General features: G+C 36.0%; 1 long non-coding RNA gene and 1 pseudogene across 2 annotated transcripts in view; one reads left to right on the top strand and one right to left on the bottom strand.

The window, feature by feature from the left end:
* The window catches only part of LOC102725870 (glyceraldehyde-3-phosphate dehydrogenase pseudogene), a 271,823-nt pseudogene that overhangs the window by 20,503 nt on the left and 228,733 nt on the right, over positions 1 to 22,587 (top strand). The gene's annotated exons all lie outside the window — the stretch shown is intronic.
* LOC145722574 (uncharacterized) overlaps positions 1 to 22,587 on the bottom strand; it is a 365,423-nt gene that overhangs the window by 212,832 nt on the left and 130,004 nt on the right. Inside the window, exons 4-5 of the long non-coding RNA XR_014146917.1 lie at positions 2,026 to 2,294; positions 394 to 518 (exon numbers count right to left, since the gene is read on the bottom strand). This is a non-coding gene — a long non-coding RNA (uncharacterized LOC145722574). The remainder of the gene's footprint in view (positions 1 to 393; positions 519 to 2,025; positions 2,295 to 22,587) is intronic.

Genomic DNA, 22,587 nt, shown 5'->3' with positions numbered 1-22,587 from the left:
TATTTAACTCAGCATCATCTTCTTCCAAATTACCACTATTCACATAACAACAAAGCACCTTGAAGTTAAAACAAAAAAAGTCTCTGCGTTGATACCTTGTAAGTGAATGGGGGCATTTTGTTTTGAAGACTACATCAGCTAAAAGGTTTTCCTGAATCAGAAGTGAATATCGTAAAACTAGGTAAAACTAATACTGCAGAGTATCATGTTCAACATCAGAAGAGTTTGAGAAACCTCTTCAAGGTTCCTCAGGGATCAATTTCAAAAAAAAAAGCCCACTGTTCAAGGGTCTCCCCATCAGTAGCAGCTTTGTTGGTGATCAAATAAGCAGACAAATAATATAAAAATGGGTAGGTACCCTCTGTCTAAAAAGGAGTAAATACAATAGCATACCTCTTCTTCACAGTCTGAGCAGATGATCTTTGAAATAAACTTGCTAAAGGAGATGGTCAAGTTAACATGTGCAGCACTTCAGGAAGAGATTAGATAAAGTCTGGTAGGAATGATGGTGACTCGTCCTGAAAAATACAGAGACGCACAGTAAGAGGTGATTGTGTATATAGGAAACGCACCCGAAGACAAACAGTGAAAGAAAAACAAAACACTGCAAGACTGAGCAATTCATTTTAAAAAGAGAATTACGTTTAATTCTTTTAATTAAAATAATAAAAAATGCTGGGGCCCCTGGGTGGCTCAGATGGTTAAGCATCTGCCTTTGGCTCGGGTCATGATCCCGGGGTCCTGGAATGTCGGGCTCCTTGCTCAGTAGGGAGTCTTCTTCTCCCTTTCCCTCTGCCTCTCCCCCTGCTTGTGCACTCTCTCCCTCTCTCTCCCTCTCTCTCTCCCTCCCTCTCTCAAATGAATAAATAAATCTTTTAAAATAATAATAAATGTTTAAGTAAAATATAAGGTTAAAAGAAATAACTTGTGAAACATATGCCTAAGTAGGAAAATACTATTTGGAAAACTGTGATAACTTAAAAATGCAGACTGTAAACCCTAGAGTAACCACTAAGTTAATAAAACAAAGAGGTATAGCTAAATAAGGCAATAGAGGAAATAAAATGGAACACTGAAAATACACTTAATCCGTAAAAAGACAATAAAGGAGAAAAAGAAAGACAAAAGAACAGACAGCATATAGAACACAAGAAAAAATAATAAAACAGTATATTTAAACCCAACAATATAAAAATCAGATTAAAAGAAAATGGTCTGAATATTTGTATTTAATAGTTAATAATAACTGTCTATTCAAAGACAACATGATCATATACATCAAAAATTACAAGGAATTCACAAAAGAACTGCTGGCACTAATAAATTAGCAATGTGGCAGAATACATGGTCAATCTAGAAAAAACAATATTTGTATTTTCAAATACCAACAAAGAAAGATGAAGAAATAAAATTTGAGGGGCGCCTGAGTGGCTCAGTTGGTTAAGCATCTGCCTTCGGCTTGGGTCATGATGACAAGGTCCTGGGATCGAGCCCCACATCGGGCTCCCTGCTCAGCGGGGGGTCTGCTTCTCCCTCTCCCTCTACCTGCTTCTCTGCCTATCTGTGCTCACTCTCTATGTCTCTGTCAAATAAATAAAATCTTTTAAAAAAAAAAAGAAAATTTGAATATAAACACATTCAATATATGTTCTTTTTTACATATATGATATAATGTATTCTTATATATTATGCATATTTATAAATAAATTATAATAGCACTTAAAACCTGAAATATTTGGGGATAAATTTAAGAAAAGGTGTACAAGACCCGCACACTGAAAGCTACAAAACTTTGCTGAGAGAACTCAAGACCTAAATAAATGGAGAGATATACCATGCTCATGAACTGAGATACTGAAGACTGTTAAGATATACATTTACAAACTGATCTATAGATAGCACAATCTCATTCAAAATTCCACAAAGGTTTCTAAAATTTATATAGAAATAAAATGTACCTACATTAACCAAAGCATTTTTGAAAAACAAAGTTGAGGGTTTACATTACCTGATTTCAAGACTTACTGTAGTATCATTTGCAAGTATCTTCTCCCATTCCGTGGGTTGCCTCTTTATTTTGTTGACTGTTTCCTTTGCTGTGGAGATTTTTATCTTGATGAAGTCCCAAAGGTTCATTTTCGCTTTTGTTTCCCTTGCCTTTGGAGACGTGTCTTGAAAGAAGTTGCTGTGGCCAGTGTCAAAGAGGTTACTGCCTATGTTCTCCTCTAGGATTTTGATAGATTCCTGTCTCACATTGAGGTCCTTCTCCCACGTAGAGTTTATCTTTGTGTATGCTGTAAGAGAATGGTCGAGTTTCATTCTTCTGCAGGTGGCTTCCCAATTTTCCCAGCACCATTTATTGAAGAGACTGTCTTTTTTCCATTGCATATTTTTTCCTGCTTTGTCAAAGATTATTTGACCATAGAGTTGAGGGTCCATATCTGGGCTCTCTATTCTGTTCCATTGGTCTGTGTGTCTGTTTTTGTGCCAGGACCATGCTGTCTTGGTGATCACAGCTTTGTAATATAGTTTGAAATCAGGCAACGTGATGCCCCCAGCTTTGTTTTTCTTTTTCAACATTTCCTTGGAGATTCAGGGTCTTTTCTGATTCCATACAAATTTTAGGATTGTTTGTTCCAGCATTTTGGAAAATGCCATTGGTATTTTGATCGGGATGGCATTTAAAGTATAGATTGCTCTGGGCAGCACAGACATTTTAACATTGACACTACAAAGGGCTGATATCCAAGATCTATAAAGAACTTCTCAAACTCAACACCCAAAAAACAAATAATCAAGTCAAAAAATGGGCAGAAGACATGAACAGACACTTCTCCAAAGAAGACATACAAATGGCTAACAGACACATGAAAAAATATTCATCATCATTAGCCATCAGGGAAATTCAAATCAAAACACATTGAGATACCACCTTACACCAGTTAGAACGGCAAAAATTGACAAGGCAAGAAACAACAAAGTTGGAGAGGTTTTGGAGAAGGGGGAACCCTCTTACATTGTTGGTGGGAATGCAAGTTGGTACAGCCACTTTGGAGGTTCCTCAAAATATTAAAAATAGAGCCACCCTATGACCCAGCAATTGCACTACTGGGTATTTACCCCAAAGACACAGATGTAGTGAAAAGAGGGGCCATATGCACCCCAGTGTTCATAGCAGCAATGTCCACAATAGCCAAACTGTGGAAAGAGCCGAGATGCCCTTCAACAGATGAATGGATAAAGATGTGATCCATATATACAATGGAATATTACTCAGCCATCAGAAAGGATGAATACCCAACTTTTGCAACAACATGGATGGGACTGGAGGAGATTATGCTAAGTGAAATAAGTCAAGCAGAGAAAGTCAATTATCATATGGTTTCACTAATTTGTGGAACATAAAGAATAACATGGAGGACATTAGGAGAAGGAAGGGAAAAATGAAGGGGGTGGAATTGGAGGGAGAGACGAACCATAAGAGACTATGGACTCTGAGAAATAAACTGAGGGTTTTAGAGGGGAGGGTGGTGGGGGGATGGGTTAGCCCGGTGATGAGTATTAAGGAGGGCATGTATTGCATGGAGCACTGGGTGTTATATACAAACAATGAATCATGGAACACTACATCAAAAACTAATGATGTACTGTATGATGACTAACATAATAAAAAAATAAACTTCAAGACTTACTGTAAAGCTACAGTAATCGGAGCAATACAGTATCGGCATAAGGGTAGACATACAGATCATTAAACAGAATAGAGAGTTCAGAAATAGACCTACAAACATGTGACAGATTTTCAAAAAAGATCCTAAAATAATTCAGTGGGGGAAAAGTAATCTTTTCAACAACTAATACCGAAAGAACTGAATATCCATACTGAAAAGAAAAGAATAGTGACTCTTACCTCATACCATACACAAAAATTGTTAAAAAATGGATCATAGACCTAAGCATAAAAGTTCAAACTATAAAACTTCCAAAGTAAAATATAAGTGAAAATATTCTTGAATCTTAATCAAAGATTTCGTAAATGAAACAAAACACAACACACACACACACTATGAATCATAAAGAAAAAAAAGCAGCAAACGAGTTCATCAAATTGAAAACTAATACTCTTTTCTTCAAAGTATGCCATTAAGAAAATGAAAAGACAAGCCATGGACTGGGAAAAAATATTTCCAGTATTTCTAACAAAGAACATGTACCCAGAAAACAAAAAGCTCTTAAAGCTCAATAATAAACAGTGTAATATTTTTAATTTGGTGAAAAGACTTAAACTATTAGAGATGATATACAAATAGCCAATACCCATAGGAAAAGATGCCTCATTATCACTGGTCACCAGGAAAATGCACATGAAAACTACAATGAGCTAACATTACACACTCATTAGAGGTTAAAATTAAAAAGAATTATAACAAGTGTTGGCAAGGAAGTAGAGCACCTAGACCTCTCATACACTGATGATGAAATTTAGAATGGTACATTCACTTTGGAGAATATTTTGGCAGTTTCTTAGAAAGTTAAACATTTACCATGAAAATGAAACATTCTACTCCTAGATATTTACCAAGAGAAATTAAAGCATATGTCTACCAAGAGACTTGAGCACAAATATTATAGCAGCTTTATTCATAATAGTTCAAGTCTGGCAACAATCTAAATGTCCAACAACATGTGAATGGATGGATAAAAGGTGGTCTACTCAAACAATGGAATATTATTCAGTCATAAAGGAAACAAACCACTGATAAACATAATGGATTACTCTCAAAAACAAAATGCTTAGTAAAAGAAGAGAGAAAAGAGTACATACTGTAGGATTCTACTTTAATGAAACTGTAAAGGAAGCAAATCTAATCTATAATGCTATAAAGCTGATCAGTAGTTGTCTCAGTCTAGTGGAGTAGTGACTGGCTGCTACAAAGAGTTTGAGAAAAAATTTTGGAATAATGGAAATATTGTATATTTTGAGTGGAGTGGTGGTTACATGGGTCTATACATTGGTCAAACTCATCTGAATACATATGTGAAATTCATTCATTTTACTGCATATGTCTCAAAAAGTTGATTTTAAAGTAAAACATTTATTCCATAAAAAATGATAAAATAAAAAAAGTTGACTCATTAAGTGATCTGAGTATTAACTCAGCCCAAATAACCTAACTGAACACTGAGATCATTCTCCATCTGTTTATTCATTCAACACAGTGGTTTAAATATGTCATTTTGATTAAGCTGGAAAATATTGACTATATGGTCCTGAGTTAGAATTGGCTAAAAGAAGAATCTGCATGAGACTTGGAAGTCAGAAGTGAGGCAGCAGCCTTACTTCCTGAAGGCTTCAGTGGTTAGCTATAGTAATGGACTTAGAGGTACTCATGAGATCCAAACTGTCTTGTTCTCTTCCACTCTAAATATAGCTTCTCTTCCCAAGTACTGACACTGTTGACTACTAATGGCTTGGACACACCACCAGATACTTGGTGTGGTACCACAGAGGTGGGATCTACATAGAAGCACTGTTCCCTCCTCCCCACATACTTTTGCCTTCCCTTTGCAATATGATTTTGGTATCTGAACATGTTTGATTTTCTCAGATTAACTGATAATTTTTCTCTGATCACCCAACTTCCCTCCTGGACTTTAACTTTCCCAATCCTTTCTAAAATTATATAAGGACTAACTCCTATAATAAATCTATTATGACAGGGCTTAGCAAACCTTTTATGTAAAGGGCCATAGAGCAAATATTTTAGGCTTTGCAAGCCAAGAGGTAAAACCAGATATATTACATAGGTACATGTGCAAAAAGAGAAACAAATTTCCGCACATCTTTGTTGATGAAATTCAAAATAGAATAATCATAATTGAGCACAATTTTTATAATACATATCTACTAGTTACAAAATGAAAAGTTTTGGTGGGGGTAACACAGCTTTTAAGTGGGATTCAAAGTTAGTGTTCCTTACCCCCTGAGCACGCAATATTATTTGAGCATATTCTTCACTTACTAGGAATTGTAAGAAGTCTATTAGATTCTTGTTTTGATATTTGTCCTTTAGCATGTCATTAAATTGCAGAGCAATTATTTCCAGTTGAAGAACAAGGTGGAAGCTCCTCAACTGCTAAGTTAAATGGATTTTGAAATATGGAAATTTTCTTTGCATTTGCATCAAGATCTAAAAAGCATTTGCTGGGAATGGGAGAAAATATTTGCAAAGCGTATATCCAATAAGGGAATATTTGGAGTATATAAAGGACTCCTACAACTCAACAACAGAGAAACATAATCCCAATTCAAAAATGAGCAAAAGACTTGAATGGATATTTCTCCCAAAGAGATATACAAATGGGCAATAAGCACATGAAAAGATGTTGGACATCACTAACCATTACGGACATTCAAGTCAAAACCACCTCTGAAACAAATAATGCAATATATGTTAAGAAAAAAAAAAGAAGAAGATAGCAGGAGGGGAAAAATGAAGGGGGGGAAATCAGAGGGGGAGAAGAACCATGAGAGACGATGGACTCTGAAAAACAAACTGAGGGTTCTAGAGGGGGGCGGGTGGGAGGATGGGTTAGCCTGGTGATGGGTATTAAAGAGGGCACGTTCTGCATGGAGCACTGGGTGTTGTGCACAAACAATGAATCATGGAACACTACAACAAAAACTAATGATGTAATGTATGGTGATTACCATAACAATAAAAAATTTTAAAAAAAGATACCACTTCACACCCATTAGGATGTGGATACACACACACATACACACACACAAACTGGCAAGGATAGAGACTGGAACCCTTGTATATTGCTGCAGGTGGGAATATAAAATGGTGCAGTCATTGTGGAAAACAGTTCACTGGTTCCTCAAAAAGTTACCATATGGTCCAGCAACTCCACTTCTAGGTATCTACCCAAAAGAAGTGAAAGTAGGGACTCAGATACTTGTATACCAATGTTCATAGCAACATAAATCATAATAGCCAAAACATGGAAACAACCCAAAGGTCCATCGACAGACAAATGGATCAACAAAATGCAGTATATACCTACAATGGGATATTAGTCAGCTTTTAAAAGGAATGAAATTCTGATACATGCTACAACCTGGATGAACCTTGAAAACATTATGCTAAGTGAAATGAGCCAGATGAAAAAGGACAAATGTTGCATGAGTCCATTTATATGAAGTACTTACAACAGGCAATTTCACAGAGACAGAAAGTAGGATAGAGGCTTTCAGAGGCTGAGAAGAGAGGTAAATGGGGAGTTATTGTTTAATGGGTACAAAGTTTGTTTGGAATGATGAGAAGTTCTGGAAATTAATAGTGATGATGGTTTTACAACACTGTGAAATGTCCTTAATACCATTGAATGTCCACTGAATTGGACACTTAAATGTGGTTAAGATGATAAATTTTATATTACATATATTTCACCACAGTAAAAAAAAAATCTAAGAGCTTGGAAAATATGTGTGCTGAAAATTTACGTAAGAATGAAGATCTCACTTTAACTTTTGATGGTACCTATATGTATAAAGCAGTTTAACATTAGTCATGACTGAAACAATATTAGTTGTCATTCAAATGACTTAACCATACTATAATTTTATCATAGAAGTGCTCTTTGACCTTTGTAATTTTAGGTTGAATTTATTCAGAAACATTATGAAGGCTTCAGCAAAAGGTAATTTCCAAAGCCACGCAGTGTGCAAAACTACTGGATGTGGGCAGTTCTTCTGAAAAATTTCACTCTCTTCCATAAATTCAAAAAAATCGCAGTAAAACTTGACATTGCTAACCCATTACATTGCTATTTGGTAAGGCAAGTGAAAATATTCAACTTTTATTTCTGGCAAAATGCCATGGAATTAAGTCTAAAAGAGTTAATGAAGTTTATCATTGATGACATTGGTTCAAAAACACAAGATAAATTCAAATAACTTCCCCCAAAATGCCTCTGGTAAATAAGAGAATGAATAGCCACAGAGTTTAAACACTTTACATTTTTATAAGCTTTGTCCACTTGTCCAACTATGTCTTTTTCTGCTCCACACATATTTGAGCACCATCAGAAATAACACATCTTAGCAAAGTCCACTTCAGGTTGTACCAAATTAGTGTTTTCTCAACTTCTTTTAAAATATTCTCACCTGCAGTTGTTCCACACAGACTAGTCATAGGGGCTAATTTTTTTAGTCAATTTAAACTTGGTATTGACTTCAAATAAACAACAACAGAGCAGTATCAGTAACATCTACTGATTCATCAAGAGCCAAGAAAAACCACGTAAAATCATTCGCCTTGTTTTTTGCTCCCAAAGTCTTCAACTCTCCAAGCAATTGTTCTTGCCAAAAGGTTAATAGTCTTAAACAAGTTTATTTCCTCTGAATGCATTTTTTTGGTTGCTGCAGTCAAGCACAATTTAATTAACTCACTATTGTTAACAGCTTTCCTTGCTTTGCTAACAAATGAGACACCCAGAGACTCACTTTGGTTGCAATCTCACTTTGTTTTTTTATTTTTGTGAACAAATTCTTCTCTGATGAGACATTCCATTTTAAATTATCTAATTTTTCTGTCCTTCGCATTCTTATGAGTTGGAAATACTGTAAGTACGTAGTCTGGTAAAGCCGACATAATACCGTGTTCTTTTAGCACAGGTATAGTGTTATTGCACTAAAAAACACAATGCTTGGCCATCTACTTCAATAAGAAAATAATTCACACTCCACTGTGCCTTGAAAGAGCAACACTCCAAGTCTACTTTTCTTGTTTTGACACAACAGGTATGCACTGGTAATAAAAATATACAAAAGCCACAATTTGCCAATATGTTTGGCACTTGAAACACAGTTGAGTTATAACTGCATCACTAGCATTTGTAGTGTGTCAAGCAGCGGGGCAAAATGATGAGAGTACCACATATGGTCTCTGTTGCTGCTACAACTCTGCCTTTTTAACATGGACACACTCATCGGTACGTTCATGAAGAGTGTGTCTGTGTTCCAGTAAGACTTTATAGGAACACCAAAATTTGAACCTCATACAATGTCCATACCATAAAATATTATTCTTTTTCTTTTTCTCTACCATTTAAAAACATAAAAAGCACTCTTAACTCAAAAGCTGTACAAAAATAGACAGTAGGTTAGATTTGACCAGTGGGTCATCATTTGCTGATTTATCCCCTAAGTCATAGTGGTTATGTCTCACTGACTGAACTTTGATTGACACAATATATATTCAATACCAACTATGTATGAGACCCCTGCCAGACAAAGAAGATGCAAAGAAGAACATGACAGGGTCTCTCCTTGAAAGGTCTATATATATTCAATAGTTTCTATGATAAAGATTTAACAAAGATTTGCCAGTAACCTACCATATACTTGGCATGGTACTGCCAGGAATACCAACAACTTTACTCTTTATGGCCTTTCCAACCTTGTTTGGGAAATAAAACATCCCTGTATTAATTATCTATTGCTATGTAACAAATTACCACAAATAAGGCAACTTAAAACAACACGCATTTATTGTCTCTCAGTTACTGTGAGTCAGGAGTCCAGTTACAGCTTAACTGGGTACTTCTGCCAAGGGTCACCCAACTGTAATCAAGGTGTTAGCGAGGCTGCCTTCTCATCCGGAAGTTCAAATGGGGAAGAATCTGTTCCCAGACTCACTCAGACTGTTGGCAGAGTTAATTTCCTTACGGTTCTCGGAGGAAGGATATTAGCTTCTTGCCTATCATCTGGAGGCGTCCCTCAACTCTTAAAGGCTACACTAAACTCTGTGCCTTCCAACATGGCCACTTACTTCCTCAAAGCCAGCTAAGGACAATGAGTCTGCAAGCCAGATGGAGCTTAATACAAGTGTAACATAGTCAAAGGACTGACATCCCATCACCTTTGTCATATTCTATTGGTTAGTAGCAAGACATAGTTTCCACCCACACTCAAAAAGAGGAAATTATACAAGAGCATGAACATCAAGAGGCATATACTATGGGGGGGGTGCACTCCAGAGACAATCTGCTACAGGCCCAAATAGGAATACAATAAATTATAGAATCAAAAGGGAAATGATGTGATAGAGACCATTGGTTTTCTAGCACCTAAAGAATAAAGAATACAGTATAGGCAAGAATTACTAAGTAAGACCTCATGAAGAAAGGAAGGTCTCAGCTTGTCTTTGAAGATTATATAGACCAAAACATTCATAAAATTCACTGGGAAATGACACCATTCATGAAAATACAGTAATAGCAACATAACTGGAGATTTTCAGTAAAATGCTGAGAATCCCCAGAATTTTTTAATCTTTTTCAGGACAACTAAATATCATTACCAATTTTTTTCTGAATGTGAAAATGTGAAACATTACCAGTAAAACTACCAGAAAAACCTCAGCTCGCCCAAATAAAAGCCCTATACAAAACTCATTACCAACTAAAAGAAGAAAATAATAATTGTATTCATTCCAGTCCTACTTTATTTTATTTAAGTAATTAGATAAGTTATGTTACTAGCATTCACCATTTCATTTAGTAGATACAGGAGGAGAGAGGGAAAGGAATGGGAGGAGAAAGGGAGATGATTTCTATTTCTCCAACATTCTTACAGAACAATTACACTGCTGCAGAAATGGGTCCAAATATGGAGACTCCGATAAACTATTAACACAGACTACACAATGCAACTGATGATGATAATGCATGTTTACAATTCTTTATAGGCAACAGAACTAGTTTCATAACTAAAGGAAGTTATTCTCATAACTGACTTCTCATATTCAAATGTTATTTTTGATTCAATTCTAGCTTCCATATTTAAACATTCTTTCTCCCAAATTAGCCAAGAGATTCTTTCTCAATGAGCACAAACCACATGGAAAGTTACAGTTTTTAAGTTGTTCCCTTTTCTTAGTTCTCGGTGAGCCAAACAGATTACATTGCTTCAGATCCAGAAATCTAACTTAAAAATTCATATTTGGGTTAAGAAATAGCATGGAGAAAACTTTAAGAGATCCATGTGAATTCTTAAATGCCAAGAATTGACACAAACACGGATCAAATAATCCAAAATGCTAGACACATCCATGTATGGACTTAATGTCACCAATAAGTATATTAAGTGAAAAATAATCATATTAATGAAATAGAAATATGAAGTAAAGATAGAGATATAACTTGGTCTATAAAAAACTGGAATTTTCTATAACAGAAGGTAAGTTAATACCATTTAATCTTCCAGATGTGGGTGTCTAGGAAAAGATATGACTCAGTCTGCTAAGGAAAAAGCTCTAAGGCAAAAAGTGACTTGTTCTGAGTCAAAGTTCCTGACCAGTTGGGTTAGATACAAAGGCTAAGTTCCAAATAACACACACTTGACCACTATCTACATCACTAATTGAAAGAAAGAAAGAAAGAAAGAAAGAAAGAAAGAAAGAAAGAAAGAAAGAGAGGGAGGGAGGGAGGGAGGGAGGGAGAGGGAGGGAGAGGGAGGGAGAGGGAGAGAAAGAAAGAAAAGAAGAAAGAAAGAGAGAGAGAGAAAGAAAGAAAGAAAGAAAGAAAGAAAGAAAGAAAGAAAGAAGCCCACAAAACTTTAATGATGGTATATGCTAAAGATTATTTGACTAACACCATGACTCATCTTATCATATATGCTGTCAGTCCAAACTCATGCCTTGATTTCCTTATTGCCAGTAATTGTAGAACAATTTTCCTTGTTTTAGAAGTTTAATTCGTCAGGTTCTTGAACTCACCATTTCCTCATCTATCTATTCAGACATCAAATCCCAGACTATTTTCTTTCTTTTCCAAGCCCACTGCCTCCACACTTGGTTAAAGGACTTCCTACCTCATGTCTAGACTATTAAAATTGTCTCTCAATGGCTTACCCTGCCTGAATTTTCTGTCATGTCCCACCCCCCACATTACTAATGGAATTGATCGCTCCCTGACAGAATAGGCAGCAAGAGCTTCCTTTGATCTAAAAGGTACAGGTTTCTTGTCTTTACTTCAGTGGCCTCAAACTATCCCTCAGGATCCCTCTATGCCTACCCAATTTGAGAACGTGCTACACGAAGCTGATCTTTCACCTTATGCATACTCCACTTTTATTTATGTTGTTCTTTTCTCCTGGGAATTCTACTCTATATCCCACAACTCAATAGCATGTCTTCCATTAAAATTTCCACAGACATAAGAAGGTAGCAGGAGGGGAAGAATGAAGGGGGGGAAATCGGAGGGGTAGATGAACCATGAGAGACGATGGACTCTGAAAAACAAACTGAGGATTCTAGAGGGGAGGGGGGTGGGAGGATGGGTTAGCCTGGCGATGGGTATTGAGGAGGGCACGTTCTGCATGGAGCAGTGGGTGTTATGCACAAACAATGAATCATGGAACACTACATCTAAAACTAATGATGTAATGTATGGGGATTAACATAAGAATTAAAAAAAAAAAAGAATTTTATTTCTTTATTGAACTAACTGCAAACTGAAAAAAAAAAAAATTTCCACAGACATGACATCATCCTTCTTCTGAATGCAAATGCAAATTTCAGTTTTTTATCAAACAATATCTGGTATTGTAACTAGTCTTGAATAAGTTTTATCTCTCTTGCTATAGTGCAGACATAAACGGCTTACTTATGTTTTGCTCATAAACAGTTTGAACAAAAAAAATTCTTAAAATTACTTTTGAATGAATGCAATAATCTTCAAAAACCAAATAAACCAAATATTACTATATGTCACTACTCTATAAAAGGAAATTATTTAACCAATATGTAACTAACAGACTCACAGGCTGTAGATGGAAAACTATTTCTCATTTCCATTCTGTAAGTTTGTATAGGATTAGCATTAATGACTGACCATGAATTAATAAACTTGAAGCTACACTGACAACAAAAAGTGGCTGCATTAACAACACAAAACTGAAATAGATGAAGACAATCCAAGAGGCACTCCATTTGATCTTTTTTATGAAACATTTAATGCACAGACTGCAAACTTCAGTCAATCCACACCTCACATTTCATAGAGTGATCATTTAAAATATGACTTCAGAAGTTTTCAACCTAATAATAATCATGGCCTCCAATTTAGTACATACTATGTGTTAGATTCTGTGCTAAGAGCTTTACATATATTCTTTTTTAATCCTCACAACAATATTGTGAGATGGGTATTATTATCCTCATTTTGTAGATGAAGAAACAGAGAATCAGGGAGGTGAAATAACTTTCTTGGGACTTCCTAGATAGAGAAGAGAGAGCCAGAATTAAAACCCATATTTGTCTGACATCAAAGTTTATGCTCTTTTCCACCTCACTTCAATAAAGATCTCTCCTAAATACAAACACAAAAATGTCATTTTAAACCTCATTTTTACCTATTATGGAATTTTGAGGATATTGGTGTGTCATTTTGTCTTTTATAGGCATCAATAAACAAATACTTTCTCGTTCTTTTCAACTAGTGACAATAGTTACAGAGCTCGTATTAGAGTATTTAGCCCAATTTTTTTAAAAAAATAAAATTCAATGAACTATTCATGATAATTTTAAGGTAGGTCTAGAACATGAATTTTGTATCATCGACATTTTGTGAAAACTACAAGATCACACAAAACTTAAGTGGCACACAAACAAAATTTAGAATGACTGAATGTAAGTTGATACAAATGCGGAAAATACAATTATGTTATGCCAGTCAGACTCCCTGAAAACAAAATAATTGTGTAAGGAATGTTTCACAAGTTCTGCCACTTATGTCATCTTAGAAGAATGATATATATTGGAAAAATACTAATCTAATTTCAGAAATTAGCCACTTTACAGTGGTACTAAAACATATTTAGAAATAGGTTTTTCTATTTTAATGAAATGGAATTCATTGCTATATCAAAAGACTTAATAAAACCATGGCTAAAATAAAGCAACCCAATAAAAAATTAGGATTTTTTAATCAACTCAAGGTAAACTACAAATTTAAAATACAACCCAACTTTCTAAATGCTCTATTTCTTTGTGTACACTGGTTAGGGACTATGGAATTTTTGTTGTCGGAGAGAAAATAGTATTTTTACATGCTTGCTAAATCACTGAAAGATATCTATTCATTCAATCATTCATTCAATAACTAAGCCACTTATTGAGCACGAACTGCATGTCAGCCATTCTTCCATGTACCACGAATAGACCAGTGAACAAGACAAGTAAGATTCCTACTCTCCAGAATTTATCCTCCCATGGAGATCAATAAATAAGTATACAAGTCAGTAAGTAAGGTAATTTTAGATAGTGTCAAGTACTATAAGGGCACTAAGAGACAGTTGAAAGAAAGAACATCTAAAGAGCAACATCAAATTGGGTGGATAGGGAAGGTATTTTGAGATGATGGCCTCTGAACTAAGAGTTGAATGAAAATAAGGAGTAGGCCAATGAAGAACTGGGCAAAGAGGATTCCAGGTGTAAGGAGTGATGCATCCAAAGGCTCTAAGATGGAAAGGAGCTTAACCAGTTCAAGAGAAGATAAGGATGCCAGTGTGACTGAGCGTTGCAAGCAGTGGGAGACAGGAGACAGTGCTGAAGAGGTAAGAAGGCCAACTCACTTTGTTGACCACGTGAAGACCTTTGTATTTTATGTGATTTGCAATAGGAAACAAGGGTATAAGTGAGCAGATGAGTGATGTAACATGATTTATACCACAAAGGAAAGTAGGTTCCATCATATTGTTCAAACAATCCAACAGTTTATCCTTGGGTACAGATGTAGAATTACAATGAATTTAATCCCTGGCTTGGATTTATAAGGTAGCCTTCCCCCACAGAAACTCAATATGCTCTGGAAATCACCATCTATTTGATTCTCCCAGTATAAGTTTTTTCTTCGTTTAACAGCTAGGGATTGAGACAGGGTGCGATTAACTCACTTCTATCCCCTATAAGTAATAATGACCATTACCATGGAAAATGCACCCCAGTAGCAAGTCTGTGGCTGCTGTCTAATCAGGGCAAGTATCTTGTCTTGCTGATTTCATTGAACACTTTTCCCCATCCTTCACTCTGACAGAAGAATTTTTCTGAGTGCTTCTGGAAGACAAAATCATGCTTGCTAAATTACAAGCAGACAGGCAGTACTGCTTTAATTGATGAATGGTATGAGTGTTATGAGTCACTAAACTCCAAACCAACTCGATTTAGCCACTTGAACTATTCAGTCATATCCGAAAAACGCATGGTAGGGAATGAGTGTCTTATTGCTTTTAGGAAATGGAATCCATAAATAAAAATAAGATGGTATTTGGGATGCTTTGCTGACTCACAGTACAGACAAGTCAAATAAACACTATCTTCCAGTTTTTCAGGCCAGAGATCAGAAGCTTAAAAGAAGTCAATCTTGAAAGTCAACCCATTAACCTCTGCTTCTCCATTATCTTGTGTTAGACTTTTAGAAAAACTTCTGTATAGCTGCAGCTCCTTAAACCTCGTAATCTCGAGAAGAGCTCAGAGGACTTGACGTGTCTTAGGAGCTGTTAAAGTGGGGTTAGGAGATTTAATGAAAATTCAAAAGATCACAGAAACTTTTTTTTGCAAGCAAATGAATGTGTTTCCTTAATCTTTCTGCAAGCCTTTTGTTGTATAATAATAACATTTCTGCAAGAAAGTTGCCAAAATCATCACTCAGAAGTATTATTTCTTTGAATATTTTCTTTGAAATTATTAAGGACAAGAAAGTGTTGATGGAAGAGCCCCTAAGCTGTTCAAGTGTCACTTCATGGCAAAGGATTATGGGGGCAAGTCCCACCGTGGAAGATCCTTTCTCCTAATAAATTGAAAGGGTAATAACTTCCTACTATAGCTGGTCTTTGGGTACATCACCATTCCTTGTTGGTTTCCTTAACCTTGTCCACACCTCTATTCATAGTCCCCTCATTAAATCCTCTCCAAGTAAACCATTTTGACAGAGCCATCTGTTTTCGGCTGGGATCCTGACTGATTCTATACCTGACCTCTGATCAAAGACAGACCAGAATCCTTTGAAAGGGTAGTCACTCAAGATTTTTTTGAACCATCAGAACCATCTTGTCCTTTGCCCTTCACTGTCCTTGTTGTAATTATTATGCTGTCACACTGATCCTGGACACCTAGAATTAGTAAAAAAAAATACCCACACACACACACAAGTGAACAACTCAGACCAACCAGTATTTCTTGAGCATCTACTACATGCCCAGAACTGCGCTTTAAACTGGAAAAATATAGGTGTAGAAGATATTGTTCCTGCTCCCAAGGATCTCACATTCTATTGAGTAAATATACCTTCTCTAAGCTAAAAACCCTCAAGAAACCTTCTTATAGATGTTTCTCTCACATAAAACCAACCCATGTATAAAGAAATGAAGTGCAGAAGGCTGGCCCTCCAATAATTATCATCCAGAGGCTGCAAACTACTGATGTTTAGAGAGGTTGGCAGGAATTCAGGCGCATGAGGAAGAGTAGTAGATGAGGCTGGGGATTTAGTTAAAACCAGGTAATAGGGGGTGTTGAATGCCATACTAAGTGATTGATTTGGGCATAATTTGATAGGAAATAATATATCTTTAAAAATTCCTAAACAGGAGAGTGAATGATCAAATCTAAATTGTAAAGTAGTCCTCTGGTGCAATAAACCAATGAACTGAAGGATCCTGAAATAAGAGGGAAGGAGACCAGGTATAAAATTACAACAGCCTCAGCAAAAGGCTGAAATAGTGGGCACAAAAAGAAAGAAACAAACAAAAGGCTGCAGAAACTGAAAAACAAATGGAGACAGCTCATTAATTCTGGCAGTAATACTGAGGGGCATAAAATCTTTGGTAAATTGTTGTGAGTTACTTAAGTGTTAACTCAGATTATTGTTGGTCTCAGCTCAAATTTACTGATTTTTCTCCTAACCCATACTACTGTTCTGTGTCAATTACCGGCATATTTTCTACTTAGAAATAATTAACCAAAATGTTCATTTGATCCACTATTGCTCCATTTTAATGAAGTTTCTGAAATGCATCTGTTTCTTTTTTTTTTTTAAGATTTTATTTATTTATTTGACACAGAGAGAGAGAGGGAGAGAGAGCAGCAGAAAAAGAGGGAGAAGCAGACCCCCTGCTGAGTAGGGAGCCCAATCTGGGGCTCCATCCCAGGACCCCGGGGATCATGACCTGAGCCAAAGGCAGACACTTAACTTACTGAATCACCCAGGCGCCCTAAAATGCTTCTATTTCAATGAAATAGTGTGGTGGTCATCACTCTGTTAGAAAGAATGTGGTGTGGTTTTTCTGTCTTACATCAGACAATAAGGAAAACATTGGAACCTTTGTAATGAAGAACTGAAGCTATAATCATGGCTCAAACATGAAGATTCCATCACATTTCACTTTCTCCATAAACTCTCTTTGAAATGAATGAGAAAAAGTAGGAAATGTTCCTTCATCTTTTAAAACAAGGGAAGAGAAAGTAACATAATTATGCAAATACAAAATGAACAGATATCATATGGAGAGGTTGTTTATGATAGCATCAATCACTGGTAAAAACAAAAGTATAAAAAGATTGAATAGCAAACATGTGTCTACCCAAACAGAAGATCACTTATATGCAATGAAGCAATTCTTAAAATTCCTCCTCTACCATTTATTTCTCCATATCGCATCTACAGAGAAATATTCTAAGACAAAAATCAAAATCATTATAACTTCAGCACTCCTTAAGGCTCAATTCTTAGTCCTTGACTCTTCCCTCTCAGTGTGCACTCTGAGAGCTCATCTATCCCCACAGTTTCCAATACCTTCTCAATATTCTGTAGCTCCAGGCCCGCCATCTCTCCTAAACTGAAGTCCCCTTTCTCTTTCTGTCTACTGGACATTTCCACATGATGTCTTGCAGTTGCCTCAAATTCAACCTAAACATTAAAAATATAATAAAAAATAAAACTAAACTAAAACCTCTAAAAATCTAAAGCAGAAGTCATCATCTTCTCTCTTCCACCTCTGCATCAATTCACACCATCAACATCACTGTGTTCAAAGGACCACATTCCCCCCAGGTCCTCCAACCTTGAAAATTGACATCGTCTTTTTCTCACTCCTCTATTTCATTCATTCCTATAAATGTTTCCTACCAAATGTGCTTTATTCTTCATCTCTGGTACCCTCCCATCTGGATTAATAACCATTTTAGTTGTATATATGATCCTACATACTCCTCCATGGCAAAATGTTTAAAAAAAAAAACACTGCCTTGAATTCCAGGACTGACTCTGACCAAAATGTATAGACTTAAGCAAGTTCAACATCTTTTTTTTTTTTTTTTAAGAAAGTGAGAGAGACAGAGAGAGAGAAGGAGCAGGGGAAGCGGCAGAGGGATGAGCAGGGAACCCAACTCGGGACTTGATCGCAGGACCCTGACTTCATGACCCAAGCCAAAGGCAGACACTTAACCAACTGAGCCACCCAGGTGCCCCAGCAAGTTCAACTTCTTAATCTCTAATCTTCTCATCCTTAAAATGTGGATAATAATGGTAATGGCTTCACAGGGTTGTCAAGAGGATGAGATGACATAATGTGTACAAAGATATAGCATCATTCTTAGCAGCTAATGAGAACTCAGTAAATTTTAGCTGCTGGTATGATCATTACCTCACTCAAATCCAATGCATCATATATTATAGTCAAGCTAATTCTAATTAGTTATATCATGACACTGCTCAATTTCCATTAATCAGCCATCTACATCATCAGAATTTATTTATCAAATTTTTCTCTCCTGGAACGTGTTTTATTTGCATTCAAAGTTTTTCTTACTTACGATGATGCTGAAAACACCATACAAGATGACTCCCCACTTTGTCACCAATAACTCCAAGTATCTAGGGCCTTGGAAGTTCTCCATTTTTTGTCCTTTTCTAATTCAAAACCAAAAAAGGAAACACCAGCCATTAACACATTTTTGTCTTTAAACTAAAGCTTTAAAAAAAAAGTCATTCACTTTTGACTTTGAAAAACTGGAGTTCAGTATCAGGAGCAAGTATAATTTCTTTTGGAAAATGTGATGTCTACGCCCGGTCAGGCGGATCATGGGATCTGAATAACTGATTTAATTATGGAGTTTTCACAGACAGGTGGGGTTCTGCAGGGTCCTCTGTCAATATGCTCTGATAAGTAAACACTACAGCACTCAGAGGCTGGGAAATGTTTCAAACCCTTTTACAAAAGTTGAGGACTTGGCATTATTTTTTCTCCCCATCATTTTTAAACCCTATTGTGTTTCAAAGGAAATTCAATCCATCTGTTTCTGCTTCTTCTAAATGCTGTTGTTTTGTAAGAGGTATTTGATGTCACAAAGCCCAATGAGTCTCAACAAAGCCATTTGCTTCCCAATAGAAGACTATAGATCTCTCCAAGGGATTAATGAAACTAGAACCTCGGGCATCTTAGACCTCACAGACCTCTATCACATTTCTAGAGTTTCTCTAACTTGAGTTTCCTTTTTGAAGAGCATCTCAATAGGAAATTGCTCCCGCACTGTTTCATCAGTCACAGATTTCAAAATGTAGCCTCTCACTCATATTTTATCTTTTCAGAAATTTTAATGCTGACCATTGTGTCGCAAATAGGGAACATGTTATCTGAGGAAACAAAACCCTTGTGATAAGTATTGAAAATTTTTATTTTAATCCTGTAAGAATGACAACTTTCTAAGAAAAAGAAATAGTTGCCTCATGCGGCAGGTCTAAAGATAGACTTTTGAGAAAAATACCTTATATGGAATTAAAAAGGTAACAATAATGAGAGGGCTTCCTCTGCCTAAATTTCCACTCTGGAAATTTCTAAGAAATAAATATAAACTAGTAGACTCAGATCATTTCATAAGAATAAGCTGAACATTATAGCTTTCCTTCTTAGAGTAAGCTACAATTGTATATAGAGTCCTGGGGCTCTGAACTGAACCAATGAGGGAAATTAAATTTCCAAGTAATTAAGAAAGATGCAATTTAAACAAATTATAATTTTGCCTTCCTGATGTCACCAGGCTTTTGTTACTGCTTTCTCAAATAAGACAGTGAATTAAGAAAAGGAAATAACTCAAATTAATGTGTTTTTGAACTCCATCAATCTGGTGGTAGTAAGCTTTTCTATGAAAGATGAATCTAATCAAAACAGGGAAGAGAATTGTTCATGCTAATTTATTAACATATTGTAGTCTGAAAACACCAGGAGTCCAAAATACCTACATAATTAAGTGATATGTGAGAATGTTACTGCATTTCCTTTTATAAGACTTTCCCTCTAAATATATTTACAGTGATGTCTATCTTATAAATATGGAGCCAAGATTGATATGAAGTTTGCTGGGATATCAACTAAACCTCGATGGTCATTTACTGGCTGAATGGGCGAGAGGAGAAATAAATCTCCTAACTGGGTACCAGAAATCTATCTACATATGTGAGTGGGTTTTCACCTTTGGCTAGTCTTTCTCACTTCCCATGGTAATTTTTTGTTGATGGGTCTGGGGGTCTTCCACAAGATAAAATTCTCCAAGTTATTTTCCTTTTGAGTAAGATATTAGAGCCAGTTAAATAATGTTAGCACTAGTCACAGTGTGAAACGTGTACCTACCTTGAGATACAGCAAAAGAAAGACCAGTCTCAGGTGAGACTGCTGAGAAACAGAACAGATTCCCTTTGATTCAGATCACACAATGTGATGGGCGGGTGTGTGCACCCAAGACACTGACATCTTGCACACGTCCCTTTTCCTTTGATACAGACATAATCTTGTTAAAATGGAAATGTATTAGGAAAGTCAAACAATTAATTGATGCAAGAAAGGTTGTTTCATGTTTTGTGTAAATCAAAGCTGAAAATTCATTTGAGGAACAGCGCTGTATTGTAGACTAAACACAATTTGGCCTGAGTATAGGGTTTGGTGTGGGTGTTAAAGTTGTTCTGGGCTACACATGCTCGGTAATCCTCAACAGAAATGTTAACTCAATTTGTCAGTATTATCTTTATGTCAACAGTAATGCTTAAATATTTACAATAGGCATAGTACGCTGAGAGTTAGTAACGCAAGATAAATTGGAAAAATGCTAACAAAATGGATGGTACTAATAGAAAGCCCTGGCACTACAGTCTCTGATTTTATATACAAGAGGCTTGCCCAAAGGTAAGATTTTATTAGGTTCTATCGTTGATATGCTGCTCCAAAAGTTTCCTTAAAAAAATGAAGAGAAAAGATTAAAAGTCTTTTAAAGGAAGCAAAGCAATGAGTTTGCTAAATTTATTCTATATAATAAGTCAACAGTTGAGTCTGAAGTACATGCTAGCTACTATGCTTCTTAAGAAGACATAAATAATATTGCACAACTTGAACTTTTATGCATTCTCCAGATATATTGCATTCTTAAACTCTCTACAGAATTAAACAGCTAACATGTTAAAATACAGAACAAAGAGCTAGGAAACAAGAGAAAATGCCCTCTCTCTTCTTTCATTTCCCCCCTACTTCTGTTGCTACTGTTTGTTGTGTTAAAGGAGTGCTATGTGTTTAAATTCTTTGTATTCTCCGTTCTTTAAAAAAACAGAGATAGATAAAACTAATAAATACATCTCCTGAAACAAAACACTGCCACCACGCCAAGCCACCTAACAAAAAGTAAATCAATCTTTAAAAATATAAATCCCAGGATACCAAAAGCAAATGACAAAAATTCTTATGTCAAAAAGTGTACATTTTAAGAAGAAAAAGAGGAAAATGAAAGAAACAAATGAAAGACATGTACAGAAGTGGAACAGATAAAATTATGAATTTGTAAAATTGTGTTTTAAGTAAGGAAACAAAAATAGAGTGGAATTCCAAAATTAACTGCTTCCCATAAAGACTAGCATTTGTTATCTACAAGGAAGAGAAAGTGAATTGAAGAGAGCAAAAGGTATTTCCACTTTAAAGTCACTTTTAGTTTTCAACCCTCCTTTAGAATTCATTCATTTAATTGAGTCTGTGTTTAAAGGGGAAAAAGGCCACTTCCTTGAAATACGAACAGCCTACATCTTTATGCTTTGCTCCTTCCTGCCATTCAAGCGGTCCTGTAATATTTTGGTTGTGACTTTTTCAGAAGAATTGATGGGGGATGTTCTAGCACTGAGAAGTGTGCCACAAATGTTTCTGTGACACCTGTTTCAGGGCCTAATATTTCCTGAAGGATTCGGCACTTCACTGCAGAAAAAGCAGATGAGTGCTCTATCCAAAAGAATCTTCACTTTCCTTTCCTATGAGGGACTTTTCAATCCCAAATGGTGGAGGAGAAATCTAGCAGAGATGGTCCTCAAGAGCAGCAGTGCCCATCACCCCTGCCATGTAACCCTCTGGTTTTCACTCATTTCTTCCTCTTACGTCACAAGGACTTTGGCACAATTACTAAGCTTCTAAAAACTTTCAAAAAGAGTACTAAATAATCCTTAGGATAGATTGTTCAATCAGATAAGTAATGAAAAGAGAGAACAGGCATCAAA

The sequence above is a fragment of the Leptonychotes weddellii genome, chromosome 7, assembly GCF_054177405.1.
Source record: "Leptonychotes weddellii isolate Sample4059 chromosome 7, ASM5417740v2, whole genome shotgun sequence".
NCBI lineage: Eukaryota > Metazoa > Chordata > Mammalia > Carnivora > Phocidae > Leptonychotes > Leptonychotes weddellii.
The sequence above is the reverse complement of the archived record's forward strand: the minus strand, read 5'-3'. Positions and strand labels throughout refer to the sequence as shown.